The sequence below is a fragment of the Triticum dicoccoides genome, chromosome 6A (genome assembly GCF_002162155.2).
Source record: "Triticum dicoccoides isolate Atlit2015 ecotype Zavitan chromosome 6A, WEW_v2.0, whole genome shotgun sequence".
NCBI classification, from domain to species: Eukaryota; Viridiplantae; Streptophyta; class Magnoliopsida; order Poales; family Poaceae; genus Triticum; species Triticum dicoccoides.
The window spans coordinates 611,530,737-611,539,486 of record NC_041390.1 but is presented as its reverse complement, the minus strand read 5'-3'; the positions used below and the strand labels follow the sequence as shown (position 1 = coordinate 611,539,486).

Sequence of the window (8,750 nt, the reverse complement as noted above, 5' to 3'; positions counted from 1 at the left end):
GTTCTAGGGGGCCGGCCCCCTTCTCCCTTCCCCCTATAAATAGAGGGATGAGGGGAGGGCAGCGGGACCACCCTCCAAGGCGCAGCCCTCCCCTCCCCAACACCTCTCCTCCTCCGTTGTGTGCTTGGCGAAGCCCTGTCGGAGTACTGCCTCTCCACCATCACCACGCCGTCGTGCTGCCGGTGGAGCTGTCTTCCTCAACCTCTCCTTCCCCTTGCTGGATCAAGAAGGAGGAGACGTCTCCCGTCCCGTACGTGTGTTGAACGCGGAGGTGCTGTCCGTTCAGCACTTGGTCATCGGTGATTCGAATCACGTCGAGCACGACTACATCATCACCTTGCAAGCTTCCGCACGCGATCTACAAGTGGTATGTAGATGCAAACTCTCTCCCTTGACTCGTTGCTTAGATGAACTCATAGATGAATCTTGGTGAAACCGTAGGAAAAATTTTAATTTTCTGCAACGTTCCCCAACAATAGCATGGAACAATAAAAAATTATAGATACGTTGGAGATGTATCAGCGTGCGATCGACTTGATCACCCGCTTGCCGCTGCTAGATGAGAGCCGGCTTGTAATAAAAGATGTGACTAGTTTGTATCCTACTAAAACTCTACATGTAAGATGTTTCCATCAACTTATATAAGGAGGAGCAGGGCGCCCCAAGACGAGGGGAAGCTCAAGAATCTCTACGGCTAGACACAACTAGATGAGAGCCGGCTCTACAACAACGACTCCCCCATGAACATATGGAATGAGACCTATCCACAAACAGTATGTAGGACTATTACCAGATGATGTTTGCCAGGGCCCAAAGTTGTCTAAATCGTGTCTCATGTGCTAACCCACATCGGTGATCTCCATGCTTACTAATCCCCACAATCATCTACGATGATACCGTTGATAAACAACATCGACAGGTAGTTTGCCCATTTAGAAGTCTAAAATTGCATATGATTGTTTTGGTCAATTTGGGGTTTAGAACTGTTTCTTTTGTGAAATCTTAACTTCTGAGATATGTAACTATTGCAAGGTGTATATACTTAGAGAATCTTCAATAGCAGCCCCACTTTTGGGCACGAGGAGACAAAAAAACGGCCTCCAACAAGAGTCCAACCGCAAAAGAAATTTTGTTTGCCAGCCCTAAAATACATCACCAAGTGATGTAAATATACATCACTTGGACTGGTACCGGAGAATAAAACAACACATAGCCACGACCCAGCACCCGTCTTCCCTACGTAGCCGCACACCCGCAGCGCCTGCTTCCTATAGATCCATGGCTGCCGCACCCCACCACCTTCGGATCCACTCGCCTCACCCTGCTCACCGGCCGCTGGACCGACGAATCGCGCTGCCAAAGACCGCCACACCCGCATCGCCTCTCCTCCTCGCCACCGCCTTCTTCCCCGGTGCCGCCGCCTACTTGCCATGCCGCCAAAGGGCAAGGGAAAGGAGGTGTTCAAGGGTGTGCTCCCCTGACTGTCCGACAATTTTGGCCTGGAGTTTCAGCACGGCGGGCGGAGGTAGTGGCTCAGTACGTACCCGACGACCGACCTTGTTGCCTGCACCTATGACGTCTCCATGTGGAGGCTTGGTCTCCTGCGCTAGAGGCTCAATTTCCTAGAGATTGAGTCTTGGACAGATGCGAATCTCATCGGTCCGCCAGTGACAATCAAGTCGAGCCTGATCAAGCTGGCTACTTGCATTGTTGTCGATGAGAGGAAAAACTTCAGAGAGAGCGGCGAGGAGGTGATGACGGCGTTTGCTAAGGCACATCCGGAGTATATGCAAGCAGAGATATAGTTTACTGGAAGAGGGACGCCTATCAGTCGAAGAGCAAGAACGACAACGAGGCAGGACCTTCGTCATCATAGGGCAAGAAGAAGAATGCGGGAGCCTCCGGTGTGCTCAACGTTGATTCTAACGGCGAAAGTGATGGATCCGATGATATTAAGTTGGTAGTTTAAGTGACATGTCATATTTGAATTATAGTTGGCATGTTTAAACTTCAAGCGAACTATGTTTGAAATATGAAATATGGTCAAAGTAGTTCAAATGTTCGTTTAATAAAATGGTTTTGTTGATCTGGGTGCCTATTATAGGGCAGCTATTGCAGACAGCGCTTGCTCGTGCCAAGAAAAGCTATTTTCGTGCCTAATTTTTACAACACCATGTTTCCGTGCTCAAAAATAGGGCTGCTATTGGAGATGCTTTTAGTGCTGGTCCAGATATACATAGGGAATACACTCGGCTTGTGTCTGATGGTGCAATGTGACTTAATAGAAGAGTAGACGATTCCCTCGAAGAAAGATAATTATATTGCACATTACAAAAGCTATATCACGATTATTATGAAGTTGGAGTAAGTGCTGGCCTATGGGCTTTTCCTGTTTCCTTTTGTCTTTCTTTTCTACCTTGAGTAAAATACATGAGTCTGGATTAAAAAAAACTTCCTTGCAGGCGCTTCACAAAAGTACCCTAGGCGGCGCCGCCGGGGGCCCACCCTCCCTCGCCACCAGAGGCACGGCCACGCGAAGCCTGGCCGACCCGGCAAGGTGTCTTTCTCCTCATGCGGGAGCTCTGGCGCGGGCGACCAAGTTAGGATACACACCACTGGCGGCTGGTGCAGCATCGCGCTAGAGCTCATCGGCGATAGCGTCGTGGTGGCGGTGGGCACACGTCATGGAGGTCATGGCGGGGGGCATGGGATCCGCCCTGATCTGACGCCCAGCTACACGCGAGAGGCACTGCTGTGGGCAGCACACACCGGTCGCCTCTAGAAGCTAGAGACTTGCTTCATTGCATATGTACGATAGATTAAGAATGACAATAAAAAACTAGGCATAGCTATCTCAATACCTGCTCACTCACTTTTTTAAAAGTGTTCATAAGGATGGGGTGTGCATGTCGTAAGAAAACTAACGATGGATTTAGATCAGGATGTAAGGGTTACTATAGAGGGAGGACAAGGCGGCCAGAAAAATATATAGTATTAGGCCAATATTGACAAAAGAAAAATAGCTACGTGTACAAAAAAGAGGGCATTGACAATGCAAAAGATGGACACTATAGCGAATTATCCTTCGTTCATCTCTTTAAACTCGATCATACATATATATATTGCGTTGCACATATATAGAGAAAGACTAGTAGTGGGAAAGCTAGTGTGTACTACCATCAACCTAACGAATAACACCGAACTAGTAGCTTTATGTCACAGCAATGAACACGCCTATATATCAGCAAGTAGGATGACAAGTCGGGCACCCTGCATGGCAATCGTCGATATTACTAAAGCACAGCTCGTCCGGTCGCAAGGGGCAGCAGTAGCACGGTCTCGTGTAGAACGGATTGTTAGGATTGTTGCAGTCCCTTGGGTAACACCAGTTCAACGTCAGTTTGCTCGAGCTCTCCCTTGATGACGACGAATCCGCAATAGTTGTAGCATTTGCGGTAATATTGGCACGACTCTCTTGGTTGCTTCCTCTAACCACAGGACGACCTGTCACATATATATAGGCAATACAATGCAATATTGATTTGTTGGTGCACAATGCGAGAACAACGTACTGGAGGCATCAATCTATATAGGACAATGAATTAGCTGCAAGAATATATGTATGCTTACACTGTCCGATCGCAAGGCACCCGACGAACAGGAGGGCGATCACGAACACAAGGCCGCTCCCTCTCATGGTTGATCTTCAACTCGATCGTGGAAATCTATTCTTCTCTGTAAACCTAAGAGGCAATGACCGTGAACCCCTCCGGCCGCAGTATATATAGGCGGCACTCTAGTCTTGCTAAAAGGAAATATTGACGCATCCCATACATGACGATCTGGAGATTGGCAGTTTACATATGGCATTATCTGAGATACAAACACCCCTCACTGCCCTAAAATAGATATATTCCATGTAATCAGTAGCGTTGCCGATCACGCATAGGTGTGTGTTACGTGAGATACTCATGATTATGGATGCGTCCACGGCAAGATTTATTATACCATGCATACATCAGTGTTCGATTCTACCGGAGTAGTTACCATATTTGCATCAGGGTGAGATATTATTATACATTAAAAAGACAATAAATTACGGCAAGATTTATTACCTATATATCTTTATTTTTACCTATATATATATATATCTTTCCCTACTAATAAAGCACGGAGTGCTTCTGGTCGTCCGTCGTCGCTAGCGATTTTGCATAAAAGTCCCTCCACTTCCAATAATTTAACCCGCAGTCCTATTTAAGTGGATCTGGCAAAAACGTTTCGTTTTTTAAAAAAAGCCCCTACATCTCCCGACCTGCCATCCCCTCCCTTACTGCTGCACGAAACGGAATTTGCTTATGTCTGTGCTAAAATAGTCCCACCCCGCCCCGTTAGATCAAATCCTAGCAATTTAGATATGTTCGAAGTTGCGAGAATCTACAGAACAACAAAAGAAAGATGAGATATAAATCATCTTTATCCTAGAGAAATGAAGAAAGATGCCATGCATCACCAATCGAAAAATGTTGAGGAAGAGCCTGTAATGAAGGACATGAACAAATCAAAGAGAAGAGAGGGGGAGGAGAGAGAGCCCGTCTGAATATACTGAAAAAAGGGTCCGAGGTCAACACATACAGAAAAAAAACAGAGTTAGTACGTCGACGGGCGGAGACAGGCGGAGTGCCATGGCCGCCCATCGGTCGGTGCTGGAGCGGCGGCGGACCCGAGCGGTCGGAGCCCGCTCGTCTGTAGAGGCCACCATGGCCGCTGCCTTGGGACTCCCGGTGGCGCGCGTGGGGCCACTGGTGGTGGTGGAGCAGGGGAGCAGGGGATCCTGGAGCGGAGTGGACAGCCGAGCGACCGGAGCCAGCTCGCCTGCAGAGGCCACCATGTCCGCCGCCGTGGGATTCCCGGTGACGCGAAGGGTTCCTACGGGGACGGGATCCGGCGGCGGCACTCCGGATCTGGTGGTCTGGCCTGGAAGAACGATGAGGAAATGAGATCCAGCAGCGGCGCCTGCTCCAGTGGAACGGGGGGAGGCGACGGGATCCGGCGGTGCCGCTCGCTTCGTTGGAACGGGGGGCGCCAGCAACTTTGGTTTGGTGGAAGCATGATAGAGATTGAGCGAGAGAAGTAATGAGCTGGATGCAGATGCATCTCGGTGGAGACGAATGGATATGCTAGCGGTGGAGACGAATGGGCTAGCGGTGGAGCCGTGGGGAGGTACACGCGTGGCCTGTGTGATGGTTACGTGCCGGCCGCTCGGTCGCAACATTGTTTTTATCAGTGGATGTACACGGGAGTTATAATATTTCTTGCGTTAATAGTGCAAAAAAATATTGAGAATATTCTGGAAATACAAATTGGATCGGCTGGAGGAACAAAATGAAATATTCTGGAAACAAAAGGCACATGCAGATTGGCTGGTGGATGGTGATAGGAATACATAATTCTTTCATGCAGCAGCGTCTGAGTTAAGCGGTACAATACTTTGACAAAAAAAGTGCTATGCACATGACAAACTTCAAAGGATGCACAGACGATGGTTAAATCTGGCCGGAAATACGTATGATTGAACAAGTCGCCGGTCGATGGATTGTTATGTCGTCCATAAATCATGCACCTGTATCGTGCATGGAGCAGTCTCGCTTTGACAAAGTTGATGAGGAGGATGATGTGGAGGCGGAAGGGCAAGAGGGCTTGAAGGCTCTCATCACTAATCATTTTCCCTCCCTGTTTACCCCATGGCAGGTACCAATATTGAACAGATTCTCCAACATGTTCCTGTTAGTGTGTCCCAAGCTATGAACGATATGTTCAAGGCAGAATTCACTCGAGAGGAACTGAAAAAGGCTCTTGATGGCATGGGTGATCTCAAAGCACCAGGACTAAGACGGAATGCCGGCTCTCTTCTATAAGAGGTACATGATCTGGTTGGTGAGAAAATTGCCCCCGCACGCAAGCTGGGAGGGAGGAGCACTCCACTTTGTTTTACCATCTCTCCCGTAGCTCTGTGTACCATAATTCTGCGATTTCAAATAAAGTTCACCCATTCACAAAAATGTTTGCTCCATCAAAATCCTTATGTTTTTGAAATTACATTCATAGGACATAAAGGCATATTTTTTTAGAGGATAAACCCACAGACCATACAGACCATACGAGTGCTGGCATTGTAGGGAGGTTTGTCCCAAGGAAGAGATCCTCGTGTGGCACATGTCGCTCGATCTGGGCCTTTTCACAACCCGTGCTCAAACTTAGCCGGCCCAACTATCACGAAAATAAGGCAACACTAGCTAAAATAATTAATAAATTACAATGGAATCAAGATATATTTTATTTGAATGGTGCAATTGATTGGATTCTAGAATGTGCATTTGCTTAAAATTGAAATACACCTTAAAATTTTGTCCCGTTGCAACGCACGGGCATTTGTGCTAGTACTAATAAAGCGGCTATCGCTTCTGGTCGTCCGTCATTAAAATTATCCTTCAAGTTGATAAAAATTACCCACCGATGCCACCCGTAAGTGAAAAACGATTCGGCTTTTCGGACCAAAAATCGCCGCCTCCTACGCTGTTTTATAGGTGCGAGTCGAGTAGAAGTCAATGAGCGATGAGTAGCAGGGTGGTTGTCCGATTGCTCCTCTAGCGACGAGACTGGGGATCGATCCCCAGCTTCTACAATTTTATCGTTCTTTTCTCATGCATGACCCATCTATGCATTCATGGGCCGGCCCATATACGGGGCTTTACTCCCCTGTTTCTTCTCATTTTACTTTTTTGTATTTTCTGTTTTCTTTCTTCTTTAAATTAATTCGGGATCTAATATTCTAAAGTTACGAGTTTTCAAACAAAATGTTTGAGAAATCATACAATATATGTGAATTCAAAAATGTTTAGAAAATCATAAAAAATTGCAGATTTAAAAAATGTTGGTGGTTTTGCAAAATTGTTTGCAATATTATAAAAGAATCACAATTTGGAAAAATGGTCGGGAAATAAAATCATGTTCATGATTTTGAAAAAATGATCGTGTAGTCAAAACATATTCAGAAATCTGAAAAAAATGTCCATGACATTTTAGAAAATGTTCACAAAAAAATTATTTTAACAATTTGTTCCCCAATTTTAAAAAAAATCATTGATTCAAAAAATGTTTGTTGAGTCAAAAATGTTAATGAATTTGAAACCGTTTCATACATTTAAAAAAGTTTGTAAACAAAACTAAAGCTCATTATTTTTTTTAGAAAATAAAAAGTTTCAAAAAAACATGCTTGTCAATTCGAAAAACTGTTCACTGATTCAAAAGTATTTTATGTTTAGGATTCGATTAGTTTTTTGAAAGTCTTTATATGTCTTGGCGTTGGGAGTAGTTTGTAGTCAATGAGATTTGTTTTTAAAGTTTTAAACGTTCCCTTGCGCAACATAATGACAAATGTGGCATGCACTGGCAAATTCATGGGCCGGCCCATATGCGGGGCTTTACTCCCCTGTTTCTTCTCATTTTACTTTTTTGTATTTTCTGTTTTCTTTCTTCTTTAAATTAATTCGGGATCTAATATTCTAAAGTTACGAGTTTTCAAACAAAATGTTTGAGAAATCATACAATATATGTGAATTCAAAAATGTTTAGAAAATCATAAAAAATTGCAGATTAAAAAAATGTTGGTGGTTTTGCAAAATTGTTTGCAATATTATAGAAGAATCACAATTTGGAAAAATGGTCGGGAAATAAAATCATGTTCATGATTTTGAAAAAATGATCGTGTAGTCAAAACATATTTGGAAATCTGAAAAAAAATGTCCATGACATTTTAGAAAATGTTCACAAAAAAATTATTTTAACAATTTGTTCCCCAATTTAAAAAAAAATCATCGATTCAAAAAATGTTTGTTGAGTCAAAAATGTTAATGAATTTGAAACCGTTTCATACATTTAAAAAAGTTTGTAAACAAAACTAAAGCTCATTATTTTTTTTAGAAAATAAAAAGTTTCAAAAAAACATGTTTGTCGATTCGAAAAACTGTTCACTGATTCAAAAGTATTTTATGTTTAGGATTCGATTAGTTTTTTGAAAGTCTTTATATGTCTTGGCGTTGGGAGTAGTTTGTAGTCAATGAGATTTGTTTTTAAAGTTTTAAACGTTCCCTTGCGCAACATAATGACAAATGTGGCATGCACTGGCAAACTCATAGCCTTGTGATTTACTGCATCGAATGCATTATGATCACGTGGACATCGCGATCATCGGCTAGGGTGAGAAAAAAAAATAGGAACATGGTGATCCACTGTGTTAAAATAGAGTACGCTCATGTGTCAGGATATTGAGTCATACTTATTTGGTTAGCCATAATTTTTTGTCTCCCGTTGTAACGCACGGGCATATTTGCTAGTATATAATCTTGAGATTGTTTTCTTTTTGCAAGGGAGTTAAAACCTGGAAATTTACTAAGATGTACTTATAGAGCCCCCATGAAATGTGTTAAATCAAACTCAGTTCTATTTCTATGCTTACTGAGGAGCAATTCTACATTTTAAGTCTCAGACGACAAAATTAGGAAGGCAGATATACATATCGCCTTTGCCAGTCACACCTACACTATTCATAAATGATCTTTTAAAGTAGATGCCAATAAAGTAGATTCAAAGTTAGAGATGTGGGGATGATTTGTTCTTGTCTCCCCTCGGTAAAAAGGATTACTAGTCTTGTGCAATGTCATCATACTCTAGACACTACTAGGAAAAGGCCT

At 43.7% G+C, this 8,750-nt stretch overlaps 1 long non-coding RNA gene across 1 annotated transcript; it reads right to left on the bottom strand.

The window, feature by feature from the left end:
• Positions 1–3,062: 3,062 nt before the first annotated feature.
• Positions 3,063–4,159, bottom strand: LOC119314612. The gene is made up of 2 exons (XR_005152379.1): positions 3,631–4,159; positions 3,063–3,504 (listed from the first exon to the last, which is right to left on the bottom strand). It is a non-coding gene; the product is annotated as an uncharacterized LOC119314612 (long non-coding RNA).
• Positions 4,160–8,750: the final 4,591 nt, after the last annotated feature.